General features: G+C 35.4%; 1 protein-coding gene across 2 annotated transcripts in view; it reads left to right on the plus strand.

Moving 5' to 3' along the window:
• Positions 1-311: 311 nt before the first annotated feature.
• The window catches only part of GUCY1A1 (guanylate cyclase 1 soluble subunit alpha 1), a 101,254-nt gene continuing 84,332 nt past the window's right edge, over positions 312-17,233 (plus strand). The window contains exon 1 of one of the 2 annotated variants that reach the window (XM_051966981.1): positions 312-982. The gene's annotated coding sequence lies outside the window, so the exon portion shown is untranslated. The other variant, XM_051966982.1, reaches the window with a different exon arrangement.

Below are 17,233 nucleotides of genomic sequence, written 5' to 3' on the forward strand. Positions count from 1 at the left end.
ATATTTTCCCCCCAGGAAGAAGTTGGTGACCACATTTAGCAAGTCAAATGATAAAATCAATGTTTTCTTCAGTGGTAACAAGAATCGTGATGAAATGGTTTGGCAGAAGTGAAATTTGACGATTTTTAAGAGAGAAAGTTGTCACAGACAATGGGAAGTGATACTTAGTTTTGGATATTTCACCTTGTGTATCCTTCAAATAGTGATATGATGCATTATTAGAAATGCAGTGCAGCATCAAAATGAATAGGAGAATAAGGCAAAATAAAACTTTCATATCATGATGTCTTCCATTGTTTGTAGGGGGCAATTTTCCTATTTTTACCTGACAAAAAATATAATGGCCTGCTCATGGTGCACATGTTTCATCTGATCTCAAGTAAAGGTGGGATGCTGAGGGGAAAGATGGCAGCATTAAGAAGCAAAGCCAAGTCTTTCAATGACTCCGCATGTCCTCTGACAGAGGATCTTAGGCTGAACCTGGAATTCCAGGCTAAGTAAAAGTCAGAGAAAGTAATTCAAATCCTAACCCCGTTGTCAAAACGTTACTGCTACTTCAATCAGCTAACCAGAGCCTTTCAGAACGACCACAAAATAAAGGAGGAAAGCATAGTGAAATTCACCGGCGCTGGCTTCGTTTCCTCCTACTCTTTCGTTTTTGTCCCTTTGGTTTCCACCTCTAAAGAACGGTTGCTGTATGGTTGATCTGGCAGCTCAGAACTCGGTTTGCCTTTTCCTAGCAGAGGCTGGTGGGTGGAGCATAGAGCCGGTAGTCCAAAATACAAGTTTCTGAAGTGAGTTAGGAGACTGGGACAGAGGGAGTGAGAACCTAGGGGAGGGAAAACAGCAAGGAACAACGTCCCACCGACGGAGCAGCCTCAGCAGAAGGAAAAGCTGTAGTGGGGCGGACGACCAGAAGCAGAGACGGCCAACTAGATAGACTTAGACAAACAGCCAGGAAGGAGGACGCGAGCGCAATATGGTGAGTGGCGTTTTTCTGATATACGTCTAAGTCTGAAGAATTACTTTCATTTTTCTGTGCTTGGAGAGAAGGGAGGGTTCAAAGCCTATGGCGTACAGTAGGACAAAGAGAAAGCGGTGAACTGCTTGTGTGTGTGTGTGTTAGTGTCACTTACACAAGCGCGCACAGACACGGTGAAGCAGAAGCAGAGAAGGCAGGTCTCGGAAGAGCTGGCGATTCTCCGATCCCCGCCCGCCCTGGAGCTGTTAAGCAGGTAGGGTGGGTGATTTTAGTGCAAAGCTCCAGGAGGGCCACGCACACGCGTGCACAGCGCACTAGAGGCCAAAGAACGTATCCTGGAGTCCTCAATCTCCCTCATTCCCCCTCCACCCTGGACGCCCCTCTCAGGTCCAGTGTTTGCGATCGAGCTTGGTGGATCGCGTCCTAAAGCCGCCAGGGATCTGGAATTCCGGCTCGAGGTCTGGGAAGACATAAAGTAAGTAATCGCTGCCCAGCCCACTCTGGGGTGGCCTCCTGAGCTCAGGGCTCTGGGGTTTCGGAGTAACGCGCCTTCGCCCAGTTCCTTCTCCACTCCGGGCTCGGCTCGAGCTCGGGTTTCAGCCCTGCCTCTTCCCCTTAGAAGCCTCCTGCCCGGCTCCCCACTCCCCGCTGCAGCCCAGCTGGGCCCTTGCACGGTCCTAAATAGAGTCTGTTTCCCACGCTTGGGAGGAGGGATGGAAAAAAAAAAAAAAAAGACAGTGCCCGATCACCCTGGGTCAAAGCTGGGGGGAGGATGCGGGAGGAAGGGGAGGTTTGAGCCCTAGGGAGATGAGGAAGGGGACTTTGGAGCCTGTCAGCGCCCTTGCCATTCTCGCTGACCCACACTGGGTAACTTCGCTCAGGGCTGGGCCGTGGGAAAGTGCTACCCACACCCGGCTGCGGCTCCGGAGGCTCTCCGGACTCTCCCCTCTCACAGCCTAATATGAGGGCAGATGCACTATAGAACCCAGTTTTCCTGCCTGAGGAGGCATACGGGGGAAAAGCCCCTTAAAAGGCGTCGCGAGGTCCTTTGCACCTTTGGGGAGGAGATTAATACCCTGTCTGAAGCCTTCTCCTGTGTTTAGTTAGTCTGCCAAGGAATAAGCTGCTACCAACTTCAGATTTTCGACCATCTGCAGCTTTGTGTAAAAGCAGCAGCCTCCCTTCTTCAAAATGCAAAGGTTAACTTGAACTCTCAGTTTGGCAATTTCTGGTGGCAAGAAGGTCAGGGGTCAAAGAGATTACATGGCATTTAAGTCATGACCTGACAAAAGTGAAATTTCCGTTTGGGATCCTAATTCAGTGCTTTGGAAATGAGCAGGGTGGTCCCTTGAGTCTCTAGGTCACCGTCTAGTAGTAACACTGAAAACAGGTCTGATTTGAATTTTAGGGTCTGCAGACCCAGAAACTTGATTGTAATTCTGTTAACTTGCACTTTCCTATTACATTTTCTTGTAAACATTGTTTTTCCTTTTTCATTATTGCATTAAAAAAAAATAGCTGTTGCAACATCTCTATAAAACCAAACTAGAGAGACTATTTCTTTCTCCCCATTGGGCATATTAGGGCATCTTGTCATTTTCCAATTCTGTGAAATTCTTGACTTTTTAAATAGCACAGGCTGTTTTAGAATTTGATGTTTCAAGGATGAGACTGTGCTAAGGACTACTTGTTTATGTCTTTGAAGAAAAAAACAACAACAACAACAATAACACAACAACTAACAAACATTCTGAAAACCACCTGTGTGATCACCTGGTATTGGTGATCAACATTTAATGATAGAAACAACTTTTTATAGTTTCTTGGCATATAGAGCTAAACTGTTGCTGTTTTGGATTTATTTATTTATTTAAATAACTGCTTAGAGTAAAACTGAATTCCAGTTTTCCCTGGAGTTATAAATCAAAACACCCACAACCCCCTTCTCCCAACTTCTAGTTCAAAATTAGCAGCTACAGAGTTGCATACTTCCAAAGACCAAATAAATTTAATATGTTTTCCAGGTTAGGTACTTGACTTGCTCTGTAAAACTTTTCTGAACTGGCAGTTTTCATTGGGAAATAAAAGTAGTCCAAAGCACATATATAAACTTTTCAAGACTGAGGATATGCTTATAATTTTTAGAGTAATGATTTATCATTGCACTATTAATATTCAGTTTTGTGAAATTTTTTCCAACAAAAAAAGGGTATTGAAATTTCATTACTTACAATGTGAAAAGTTTGTTGCACTTTAGATACAGAAGAACCAGGAAAAAAGTTCTGATTGTGACAATATCAAGAAAATAGTTTTTTGTCATTGCATAGGAGAACTTTTAAAAATCTGGTGCCATGCAAAGAATTCCATTCCTTATACTTAATTGGAATATTGCACAATTGTGGCAAAACCTGGATGCATTCTGATTTCTTATGTGCTGGAATTCGCACTATCTGGGAAGATCAAGAGCCAATTATAAATGAGAGTTTTAATGAGTTGTTGGAAGGAAAGGACAGTTAAATCCATGCCTCTGCTCCAGCACACACACACACATACATCTCACACATCTCACATATCTCACACAGAGATAGTAAAGATATATAATATACTGTTTGTATGTATGGTTGATGGGAGGAGGGGAGGGAAGATTATGGGAATTCAAGTCTTCCTGGGTCCCAGATCCTAACTTCCATCCACAAGTAATAGATACACTATGTTTCCTTTTTCTTGTAATAGTAATGGGGGGACAGGGAGAAATGAAATCCTATTCAATTCAGTCACATCAATTTTTATTAAACATCCACTGCATATAAAATATTTTTCTGGATAGTTGAGAGAATTAAAAATTTAGAATAGAAGTTTCGCTATCTTTCCCTGAGGAATGGATATGTGTGTATGTATATGGATAAATATATATACACATATTTACACATAACTAGAACATAAGAGAATATAATAATACTTTATAGAGATTTAATTAAAGGGTTCTGTGAACTTAAGAGAGAAAGTTCATTACTTATTTAATTTATGAAGACTAGCTCTAGGAGGTGCCATTTTAAATGGGAATCTGTACATTTAATGCAACCAGATAATAAGATAAAGTTTGTGAGTTGTCACTATTTCAAATACTTTTCATTCCCTCTTTTTGGCACAATATTAATATGAATCTAATGGAAGCATTTATTTGATTTTGGTATCAACAACTCATGATCCTATGGTATTTTATGATTTTGATCACAACATTTAGAGTTGAAGGAGACTTTAAATGTCATTGAATTCAGTCCTCAATTTATAGATGAGGCAACTGAGGTCCAAAGAGAGGATGTGATTTTACAAAATATTTTCCCAACCTGGTGATAAAACAACCCTGGTGATAACTTTATAATTAAAGAAATGTAAAAATTGTTTCCATTTTCCAGGTGAAGAAACTGAGGATGAGAAGCCAGCAGTATAGCCAGTGCCTCTCATAAATATGCATAAGAGTCAATAGCAATTTGAACCCAAATCTCTTGATTCCTAAATCAATAGTCTTTCTGTTCACCTGTCAATAATGACAGAAGGAAGAGATTAAAATTGTTTTATGGGTTCTTATTTATGTTTTATTTCTTAAGAGATTGTTTTGAAAGCCTGTTTCAAAACTAACGTCAGGGTAGATTCTAAACTTGAGTAACAAGTAGCAAAATATTCATGTGAACAGTTTAACTGACTAATAGCAATTGTATAACCAAATAAAACATGACTTGTGACAATCACTTCATGTGGTGTTTTAGTTTTGTCACTAGTATTTCTAAAACAAACAAAAAAAAACTCTCTAAAGAATCTGAAAACAAACAAAATAGTGTGGTGGCAAGAATATGAGATCTGGAGATCAGATGACACTTATCCAATTTCAAACTGTACTATCTAGCAAGTAATCTAGTTTTTTGGGTTTTTTTTTTTTTTTTTTTTTGATCAACTTCAGTTTTGTCCTCTGAAAAATGAGGACTTGGAATCAGAGAAATCATGTCAAAATCTCAGATATGCTCTTCCTTTGTGTGACCTTAAAAAGCAATGCCATCTCTGCAAGCCTCGGTTTCATTGCCTTTAAAAAATAAGAGGATTGGACCTGATCAGCTCTAAGATCTCTTTCCAGGACTGAATACTATTAACTCTCCTCGTTTGCCTTACGAAGAAACTCAGGGCCACTGACTAGGATAAAATAAAATTCTTATGATTTTGTTTCTCTAACCCACTTATATAAGCTTTACAAAAGTTGGACAAGTTATGTGTTTCCCTAAAATTTCCCTAGAAAATCACATAATCTAAAAACTTAAATTCTTTGAGATTATTTCTTTCTTTGTATTTGTATCACCAGAGTATCACCAGTGCCTGGCATGTAGTAAATATTTTAAAATGCTTGTTAATTTACTAGTTGTTTGGCTTATTGAAGAATGCTTGAAATTCCTCCAGTCTAATCTTTATCCAAAGCTTAGATGGCCACATTGGCTAGCCATAATCATTCATCAGTGATATTCAATTATTATATATCTACTGCATATAAAGTATTGTACTGGATACTACAAAATAATATGATTTCTTCACTCAAAAAGCATAGAGTAGAAAGAAAGAGGACAGTAATTGTACATGTAACTGAACACATAAAGGTAGTAGTAAGAGCAAAACAAAACCAATTAAAGTACCAGGATTGTTGGTATTTTATGAGAGAGCATTTTTGCCTGACAGAAGTAGTGTATTTATACTTTGATGATCTTGGGGTTTAAATTTGGTCTTGCAAAAAAAGAGGGGAACTTTTACAGCATGAGATGAGAAGGGATTCTATTCTAAGCAGCCTACTCAACTAAATACCAGATGATATTAGCATGATCTTTATCATACTTAATTTTAATAATATTTAAAATAGCTAGCATATCTATAATGCTTTAAGGTTTATGCACCTTTTTTCAACAAACATTATCTCATTTGATCCTCATAACAATTCTTGGAGATAGACATTAAATTCCTACTTTGCAGATGAGGAATACAGCTAGTAAGATCGAAGCCAGATTTGAACGTCTCTTCCTAACTCCAGGTCCAGTATTCTCTCTGTTGCCTACCACCTATTCTTTAAAATTATTGGGAGTTCTCATTTTCAATAACTTGTTTCCTGTTGGAAATGATTACTATAGGCCATGCTGTAGCAACTAGCATGGCATGTTAGAAAGAACACTGATGCTAGAATTAGGGGATTTGGGTTTAAATCTTGCCCTTCTTAGTACATAAATGATCTTTTTCACCTCATTTTAGCTCTATGGACTTCCATATCTAGTTGAAAACTTGGGAGATAAACTCAAAGGAGAATCTTTAATGTCCCTGTTTATGTTCAGTTGCATCTGACTCGTGATCTTTTTTGGACGAAGATACTAATGTGGTTTGTCATTTCCTTTTCTAGATAATTTTACAGATGAGGAAACTAGAGCAAAACTGAGACAAAAATTAAGTGACTTAGGGTTATATAGCTAGTGAGTGTCTGAGGTAGAATTTGAACTCAGGTCTTCCTGCCTTCAAGTTTGATGTTATAGCTGCACCATCTAATTGCTTCTCAGTCACAAAGTTAGTAAGTTTCTGAGGTCAGATTTGAACTCAGGAAGACTTATCTTTCTGACTCCGGGTTTGGTGTGCTAACCATTGAGTTGTATGTCTGAGGCCCCTGTTATCTGTATATCCCCAAAGTTTTTATAAGGTTGATTATCAAGTCATTTATTCCCTTTTATTTTTTCAAATTCAGGGGAAGAGGGTGAATGTCATTATTAGTCTTTTTCTCTCCTGGAAGGAAAAGAGAGGAGAAGATGAAGGAGGTTGTAGACATATGGAGCGTAAGCAGCCTGAACAGCATAGATCCATTAGGCAGAAGTGGAATTAGAACAAGGTAGAATAAACACTTCTCTAAGTCTCCGACTTTTGGCAGTTCAGGTCACTGAGGACATTAAGATAGAATAATGATTGGGAGGAGCTATCTCCCAATTTTAAAGAGAGAGTATCACATTCTTGTGATTTGAAGGTGTATCTAATGAATTGAAAGGTTACCATATAGATTCCCAAACCCAAGTCCAAAATTACTCCACCTTTATTATTTCAACTTTTTTTCAATGCTGAAGAGTTTCTAATTATTCTTAGCCTTATTTTAAGATGTAGATCTTTCTGGGATAGCTGGTGCCATAATCTTTTATTGAAATAGTCCTTTAGTTAATCCTTAAATCTGGACTGGCAGATTTGAGAAACATGATAGACACTTTTTGAGGGTGGAGGAATCAGGGTGGGGTAGATCAAAAAAGAGGCTGCAATACAAGAGATGGAAAGAATATTCATATCTAATAAACATTGTTATGAGATGATAGTGGGATGATGGTTTTTCATAAACTTGTAAGTAAATTTCCATGCCAAAAAAGTATATATCCCAAACTATCCTTGAGAATCCATCAAATAAAGGCATTCCAATACAATCAAAGTATTATTGCAGATGAAACTGTTGTCCATCCTTAGTTAGATATAACATTGATCCATAAAAATTAAAGAATAGCCTTTTTAACAGATATTACAATGGCAAATACCCATGATATCCCAACTGAGTAGAATGAAAATCATCCAAACTTGTGAGATCAAATAGATGAAGTCAACAAATTATCAACTTTTAATAATATGTTGAAATAGCATGTGTGTGTATCCCCATTCTCCTTTTGACTCCTAGAGTTGTTAGGAAGATGTTTTAGTAAATCTATAGAAGACGAGCTTAGATAGCACTTCATGTATATCTTTATTCATTTATAAAAAGTTAGTCACCTAACATTTATTAAGTGTGCCAGTCAATAAGCTAAGTCCTAAGGATACAAAGAAAGACAAACCCATTCTCTATACTAAAGAGCTTAAATTTAAATGAGGAAGACAATAGGTATATTGCTGGATATATTATACACACACACACACATATGTGTGTATATCACATGTGTATATATATATATATGTAGTCTTAGTACCTAAGCCCTAGCAGAGGGCTTCATAAAAGATTGCATTTGATTTGAACCCTAAATGAAGCCAAGACAGAAAGATAAGGAGGGAGAGAATTTTAGGCATGAGGTACACAGAGATAGGAGGTAAAGTATGTTATATATGAAGAATGATGTAGCTGGATTATGAATTGTGTAAAAGGAAATAAAGTATAAGAAAGCTAAAAAGGCAGAAGGAATCAAATTATAGAGATCTTTTATGCCAAACAGAGAGGATTTTTTGATCCTTAAAGGTAATAGAGAATTACAGAAATTTATTGAGTAAAGAAGTGACCATAGTCAAATCTACACTTCAGAAAAATAACTGGCAGATGGTGGGTTTGGAAAGGGGATAAATTTAAGGCAACTAGGACAAGAGAAAGGACTATGACAGTTATAAGAAGTGATGAGGGTCTAAAACTAAAGTAATAGCTGTGTGAGTAGGAAAAAATGGGATGTAAATTATACATGTAAAGGGAGAAATGACAGAATTTGACAAGGAATTAGGTATGTAGAGTCAGCAGAAGGGAGATATTGAGGTTGACACCAAGATTGAGAAAATGATGATGACCTCAATAGCACTAAGGAAATTCAGAAGAGGGAAGAGTGTAGTGGGGAGATTGAGGTCTGCTTTGGACATGTTGAATTTGAGATGCTTATGAGACACCAGCTTGAAATGTCCAAAAGAAAGTTGATATTATGAGACTATAACTCAGGAGAAAGACAATGGCTGGATATATGGTCTACAAATTGTCTGCATAGACTGAATATGTGGGAGCTAAGGAGATTGTCAAATGAGATTGAGAGGGAGAGAGAGAGAGAGAGAGAGAGAGAGAGACAAAGACAGAGACACAGAGAGAGAGAGAGATCCAGATAAACAGAGAGACAGAGACACAGAGACAGACATAGAGAGACAGAGAGAAAAAGAGACACAGAGAGACCTAGATAGACACACACACAGAGAGACAGAGACAGAAATAGACACAGAGAGAGACAGTGAGACAGAGACAGAAATAGACACAGAGAGAGACAGTGAGATAGAGACAAAGACAGAAAAACAGAGAGAGACCCAGAGACACAGAGAGAGACACAGAGACAGAGATAGACAGAGACACAGAGAGACCCTGATAGAGAGACAGAGACACAGAGAGAGACATACAGAGACAGAGAGAAAAAGAGACACAGAGAGACCCAGATAGACACTCTCTCTCTCTCTCTCTCTCTTTCTCTCTCTCTCTCTCTCTCTCTCTCTCTCTCTCACACACACACACAGAGAGACAGACAGACAGACAGACAGACAGATGAGAGAAAGACAGAGAGACAGAGGCAGAGAGAGACCCAGATAGATAGAGAGACAGAAAGACACAGAGATAGAGACAGTGATGGATAAATAATTAACAAAGGAGTTTCAGAAAGAGAACAGTCACATTGGAGGAATCACAGGAATTAAGAATGTCTCAAAAGCCCTGAAACACTGAAAAGAGAAAGTATCCTGGGAGAGTAGGTGGTCAACAGGGCCAAACACAGCAAAGATGTTAAAAAAAGAAAAGGATGTAGTTACTTTGAGAATTACCATTAATTTACAGGTAGGGAAACAGTTTCAGAGGAGTGAAGTGACTGTTCTAGGATCACACTGCTAGTGACTATTCATACAATTCACTTAGTTCATCAATTTCACAGTATTGCTGAAGTCTGGAGTCTCCCTCAAACTCCACCAACATGCCAGGTTTTATCCCATGGTACCATATTTCATGCTGATCTCATATAAGAGCAACATATATTTAAAACATAATGTTGAAAATTCATAATCCTTCTTAACTGTTCTCAGAACCTGTAATAAAATGGTTGTTGTGTATAGAATCCCACAATATAATCTAATTTCTCTATTAAGTACTACTTTTGGGTAATTTTATTTGCCTCATTGCTAACACAGCAATGATACACCAGAGATTTTTACTCATTTTCAGTTAAGATGCTTCATTGAGCCCCATATATTTTTTGCTTTATCCCTAACTTTATTTTTCTCAGAAAAGTTATTTGGAGACATACATGAATATTTCAGTATTTAACTAGATTTACTTTTCCCATTGAGTTGTTAAAGAATATCTAAACTGCAAACCAAGTTCATTTAGTATATACAGAGACTAAAGGAATGTTTTTAAAGAATGGTTTAGGGCATGATTGTATTTAGTACAAGGTCAGATATTTATTTTATATGAACAGTCCTATTTTATTCTATCAGAATGCTTACAAAGAATGCTGAAACTGTCTTGGTTTTGTTTTTAGTTTTAAATTAAGAAAAATCTTTTGGATTCATCTTGGGACTAAAACCAACTACAAAGAACTAGATCTTTTTCAGTAGTTTCTTCACTTTTCTGGAACAAGTTCCTGCCAATTCTTATATTTGCTATTAGATTAGGGCTGGCTCCTTAATTGTGGATTTTGCTGACAATGCTGTTGACAGCCTAATTGTCTAGAATCTGCCAAATCATGTAAAATTCTAAGATCTAGTGATAATATTTCCCTTTATTAACCACATGCCCTTAGTTTAGTCATACTCATGAGATTCCTATCCTACAACTAGTGACCATGAACCTGGAAGTTCTCCTTTCCCCTTCTTCTCCATGTTCCCCCAAAAGAAAGACTTTACTAGCTGAATACCAGAATAATTTCAGCTTTAGACTTCAAGCTTTTCATCTCTTACCTTCCTTATTCTGTCAAAGATCTGTAACTCTCCAAACTTGCTTTTTGGTTTTGATTTATCCTTTCTGTTCCTGATCAGTGCATTTGAAGCAAATTAGTATAACCGGATTAGTTTGACTAGCTCTGCCCTTGGTGCTGAAATTGTTTCTTCCATCAATAACCTATCTAGACTATCAATGTACCTTTTGGCAACAAAACATAATTCAGCATCTATATAGAGATAAAAATGAAATAACCTTTGTTCTTAAGGAACTTCTTACATTTTGGGAGGCCATTAGACTAATACTCTATTGATAATCTCTTTGAGTCTTGGTTCCCCTTTACCTACACATAGTGCCAACATGCATTCCTATCTGAGATTGACCAGTCTTATAGATACTGTGTCTGCTGATAGTTATCAATTGCTGGAAGATAGGAATTTATAGACTAACTTTATGCACCATGAGTTCTGGAAACCATTTCTCCACTATAAGATATTGACTCTAACCTCTTCTCTTTTTCAAGGTACTGAATCATGGCACAATTCTGGGCTTTAATATGTCAAGAGTAGTGTGAAATAAGGTTTGATAAGTCAGTTTGGGCTAAATTATGAGCATATTTAGGAGTTTGGATTTAATGCAGTAGGATATAAAAGGTATTTAATAAATGTTTGTTAAATTGTAATTTCTCTGCAAACTAAGACAACTCTGAGATACCACTACACACCTCTCAGATTGGCTAAGATGACAGGAAAAGATAATGATGAATGTTGGAGGAGATGTGAGAAAACTGGGATACTGATGCATTGTTGGTGGAATTGTGTATGGATACAACCATTCTGGAGAGCAATTTGGAACTATGCTCAAAAAAAATATCAAACTGTGCATACCCTTTAATCCAGAAGTGTTACTACTGGGCTTATATCCCAAAGAGATATTGAAGAAGGGAAAGGGATCTGTATGTGCAAGAATGTTTTGGCAGCCCTTTTTGTAGTGGCTAGAAACTGGAAACTGAGTGGCTGAATAAATTGTGGTATATGAATGTTATGGAATATTATTGTTTTATAAGAAATGACCACAAGGACGAATACAGAGAGGCTTAGAGAGATTTGCATGAACTGATGCTAAGTTAAATGAGCAGAACCAGGAGCTCATTATACACTTCAACAATAACACTATATGATGATCGATTCTGATGGAAGTGGTTCTCTTTAACAATGAGAGGATCCAAATCAGTTCCAATTGATCTGTAATGAACAGAACTAGCCACATCCAGAGAAAGAACACTGGGAAATGAGTGTGGACCACAGCATAGCATTTCCATTCTTTCCGTTATTGGTTGTTTGCCTTTTTTTTTCCCCCTCAGGTTATTTTTGCCTTCTTTCTAAATCCGATTTTTCTTGTACAGCAAGACAACTATATAAATATGTATACATATATTGTATTTAACATATACTTTAACATATTTAGCATGTATTGGACTACCTGCCATCTAGGGGAGGGGGTGGAGGGAAGGAGGGGAATAGTTGAAACAGAAATTTTTGTAAGGATCAATGTTGAAAAATTACCCATGTATATGTTTTATATATAAAAAGCTATAATAAAAAATAAATAAATAGTAATTTCTCAAGAAAGGGAACGAATAGCATGATTAAAGTCATATATTAGCAAGACTGATCAACTAATGTATTTAATCAGGTTTTAGAAAGAATAAATAAAGGAAAATCTTTTAGGAGTTGATTAATCCAGATGTGTGTCAATGAGGGACTGAACTATGGTTATCATAGTGGAAATTGAGAGAAAATGCAAATTTGAGATATTTTCCCATATGCTTCTTACATTAAAATTTTACACAACATTTTTATGCCTCTGATAATTTTGAAAAATTTCTAGAAAGGGTTATGAAATTATCTTTAGTTATTGGAGTGATATCAAATTCCCTAAAAGGTTAGCAGATTACTAAATGCAAAGGTGGAATTTTCTTTATACTCTTCAAGAGATATTTTATGGAAGAAATAGCAACACAGATTTGTAAAAAGTGAAGAAAAGGAAACACTCCAGTTTCTGGCCTAGTAGTCTAAAAGAGTCTATCCTATTAGTGTCCATGATGAACAAGAATGTTAGTGTCTGTTTTCTTGGGCCTAGAGGGAATAACTAGGAGAAATTGGTGGAAGTTACAGATTCAGATTTAGGTTTCATGTAATTTAAATTTTTTCTAAAAATGAGGAATCTATCCAAATTGTGTTTGTTCCTATTAGAGACCTTTGAGCAAAGGCTTGAATGGATTTTGTAGTGAAGATTTTTATTTCATATATAGTTTGAATTAAAAAGCTTTTGAGATTCTTTTTAACTAAGAGTCTGTGACTGGTTACAAAAATAGAACAGACTTTTGTAGGAAATAGAGATGTATTAAATTTTGCGCATGTCAGATTAGAAGTGACAGGGAGGCATTCAAGTGCAGTTATCTAATAATCCAATGAAAATGTGGAAATTAAAAGAAGGCAATAATTTCTTAAAACTAAAAATACAGTTTAGTACTTATCCATATAACAGATAAGAATTTATATAGGGATTGACCCTGTGTAGAAAGAGGAGCAAAGGCTAAGACCAGTATGGATACGCACATTTGGGAGTAAGAACATGAGTCAGGGAGCTATAGTTAGAATTGTACAGGACTTATCAGCAGCCACAATAAAAGACTTCTGGTCCTAGAATTATATATACAGCAATTAAAAGAACTAGGCCTGTGGCCAAAAAATATTATATCTGATAAAAATATCTATAATATTGAATGAAAAAATGAAATTCAACAAATTTACAGATTTTCAGGAGGTTCTTACAACAAAACCTCAACTCAATACAAAATTTCACATATATGAGCCAATATCAAAAATCAGCTTCAAGGAACTTAACATGGACAAATTGGCTTTTTTTTTACATGAAAATGTATATTATATGTTTAAGTTTCCAGTTTCTTGCCATTACAAAAAGGGCTGCCACAAACATTTTTGGACCCACAGGTCCTTTCCCTTTCCCTCTTTTAAGATCTCTTTGGGATATAAGCCCAGTAGACATGCTGCTGGGTCAAAGGATATACACAGTTTGATAACTTTTTGAGCATAGTTCCAAACTGCTCTCCAAAATGGTTGGATCTGTTCACAATTTCTCTTCAATTTCCAGTTTCTAGCCACCATGAAAAAGGCTTCCACAAACATTTGTGCACATATGGGTCCCTTTCCCTTCTTTAATATCTCTTTGGGATATAAGCCCAGTAGTAACAATGCTGGGTCAAAGGGTATTCACAGTTTGATAACTTTTTGAGCATAGTTTCAAATTGTTCTCCAAATGGTTGGATCCATTCACAACTCCACCAACAATGTATCTGTGTATCAGCTTTCCCATACCCACTTAAACATTCCTCATTATCTTTTCCTGTCATTTCAGCCAATCTGACAGGTGTGTAGTAATATCTCAAAGTTGTCTTAATTTGCATTTCTCTAATCAATAATGAGTTGGAGCATATGAATAGAAATAGTTTTATTTCTTCATCTGAAAATTCTTCATATCCTTTGACCATTTATCAATTGGAGAATGGCTTATATTCTTATAAATTTGAGTCAATTCTCTATATATTTTAGAAATGAGGCCTTAATCAAAACCTTTGAATGTAAACATGTTTTCCCACTTTATTGCTTCCCTTCTAAGCAAAAAGGGAATTCTATTCTATTCTAATGTCTGCATTAGTTTTGTTTGTATGAAATTTTTTTAACTTAATATAATCAAAATTATCTATTTTGTGATCAATAATGATCTCTAGTTCTTCTTTGGTCACAAATTCCTTCCTCTTCCACAGATCAGAGAGGTAATCTATCTTAGGGTCTTCTAATTTGTTTGTAATATCATTCTTTATGTCTAGATTATGAACTCATTTTGACCTTTTCTTGGTATAAGATGTTAGGTGTGGGTCAATGCCTAGTTTCTGCCATACTACTTTGAAATTTTCCCAGCAGTTTTTGTCAAATGGTGAATTCATATCCCAAAGGGTGCAGTCTTTGGGTTTGTCAAATACTAAATTGCTATAGTCCTTGAATATTTTGTCCTGTGAACCTAACCTATTCCACTGATCAACTACTCTACTTCTTAGTCAATATCAAATGGTTTTGATGACCACTGCTTTATAAGATAGTTTTAGATCTGATACAGCTAGGCCACCTTCATTTGCTTTTTTTTCCTTTTCATTAATTCCCTTGAAATTCTTGATCTTTTGTTCTTCCACATGAATTTTGTTGTTATTTTTTTCTAGGTCAGTAAAATAGATTATTGGGAGTTTGATTGATATAGTACAAAATAAATAGATTAGGTAGTATTGTCATCTTTATTATATTCACTTGACCTATCCAAGAGCACTTGATGTTTTTTCAATTGTTTAGATCTATCTTTATTTGTGTGGAAAGTGTTTTGTAGTTTTGCTCATATAGTTCCTGACTTTCCCTTGGCAGATAGATTCCCAAATATTTTATACTATTGACAGCTATTTTAAATGGAATTTCTCTTTGTATCTCTTGCTGTTGGATTTTGTTAGTGGTGTATAAAATGCTGATGATTTATTTGAATTTATCTTGTAATCTGCAACTTTGCTAAAGTTGTGAATTATTTCTAATAGTTATTTCTAGGGTTCTCTAAGTATACCATCATAATGTAAAGAGTGGTAATTTGATTTTCTCATTACCTACTTTAATTCTTTTAATCTCCTTTTCTTCTCTTATTACCAAAGTTAGCATTTCTAAGACAATATTGAATAGTAATGGTGATAGTGGGCAATCTTGTTTCACCCCTGATCTTGTTAGGAATAGTTCCAGTTTATTCCCATTACATATAATGCTTGCTAATGGTTTTAAATTGATGCTACTAAGTATTTTAAGGAAAAGACCATTTATTCCTATACTCTCTAGTGTTTTTTAAATAAGAATGAGAGTTGGATTTTATCCAATGCTTTTTCTGCATTTATTGAAATAATCATATGGTTTTTGGTAATTTGGTTGTTGATAAAGTCAGCTATGCTAACAGTTGCCCTAATATTGAACCAGCCCTGCATTGCTGGTATAAATCCTACTTAGTCATGATATATTACCTTGGGGATGATTTTCTGTAATCCCTTTGTAATATTTTATTTAAAATTTTTTGAATCAATATTCATTAGGGAGTTTGGTCTATAATTTTGTTGCTCTGTTTTCGTCCTATCTGGTTTAGGTATCAGTACCATGTCTATGTCATAAAGGAATTTGTTAGGAGTCCTTCATTCCCTATTTTTTCAAATAGTTTATAAAGCATTGGAGTTAATTTTTAATGTTTTTATGTTTTTAATTAATTTAATTAATTAAAGTTAAATGTAATTTGTATTATATTTATATATAAAATTTAATTAAATAAAATTTAAATTAAATAATCAATTTTTAATGTTTTTAAATATTTGGTAGAATTCACATGTAAATTCATTTGGTCTTGGGAATTTTTTCTTAGGGAGTTGATTAATAACTTGTTCTATTTCTCTTTCTAAAATGGGACTATTTCATAATTTATTTCCTCTTCTGTTAATCTGGGTAATCTATATTTTTATAGGTATTCCTCCATTTCACTTGGGTTATCAAATATATTGGCATAAAGTTGAGCAAAATAACTCCTAATTATTGCTCTAATTTCTTCTTCATTAGTGGAATGTTCTCCCTTTTCATTTTTGAGGCTAACAATTTGATTTTCCTCTTTTCTTTTTCTAATCAAATTAACTAAAGGTTTATTTATTTTGTTGTTTTTTTCCCCATAAAATAACTCTTAGTTTTATTTGTTAATTCAATAGTTTTTTACTTTCAATTTCATTAATCTCTTCTTTTATTTTTAGAATTTCAAGTTTGGTGTTTGATTGGAGGTTTTTAATTTATTCTTTTTTTTACCTTTTTTTCTTGCAAGCCCAATTCATTAATCTTCTCTTTACCTATTTTATGCAAGTAAGCATCTGAAGATATAAAATTTCCCCTTATTACTGCTTTGGCTGCATCCCACAAATTTTGGTACATTATCTCATTATTGTTATTCTCTTGGATGAAATTATTGATTATATCTATGGTTTGTTTTTTCACCTATTCATTCTTTAGGATAAGATTATTTAGTTTCCAATTACTTTTTGGTCTATTTTCCCCTGGATTTTTATTAAATGTATTTTTATTACATTGTGATCTAGAAAAAATGCACTTACTATTTCTGTATTTTTGCATTTGGTTTTGAGGTCTTTATGTCCTAATATATGGTCAGTCTTTGTATAGGTCCCATGAACTGCCGAGAAGAAAGTGTACTCCTTTCTGTCTCCATTCAATTTTCTCCAAATATCTATTATACCTAACTTTTCTTGTATTCTATTTACCTCTTTCACTTCTTTTTTATTTATTTTGTGGCTTGATTTATCTAATTCTGAGAGAGCAAGGTTGAGGTCTCCCACTATTATAGTTTTGCTGTCTATTTCTTCTTGCAGCTCTCTTAACTTCTCCTTTAGGAATTTCCAT

The sequence above is a fragment of the Antechinus flavipes genome, chromosome 6, assembly GCF_016432865.1.
Source record: "Antechinus flavipes isolate AdamAnt ecotype Samford, QLD, Australia chromosome 6, AdamAnt_v2, whole genome shotgun sequence".
Lineage (NCBI taxonomy): Eukaryota > Metazoa > Chordata > Mammalia > Dasyuromorphia > Dasyuridae > Antechinus > Antechinus flavipes.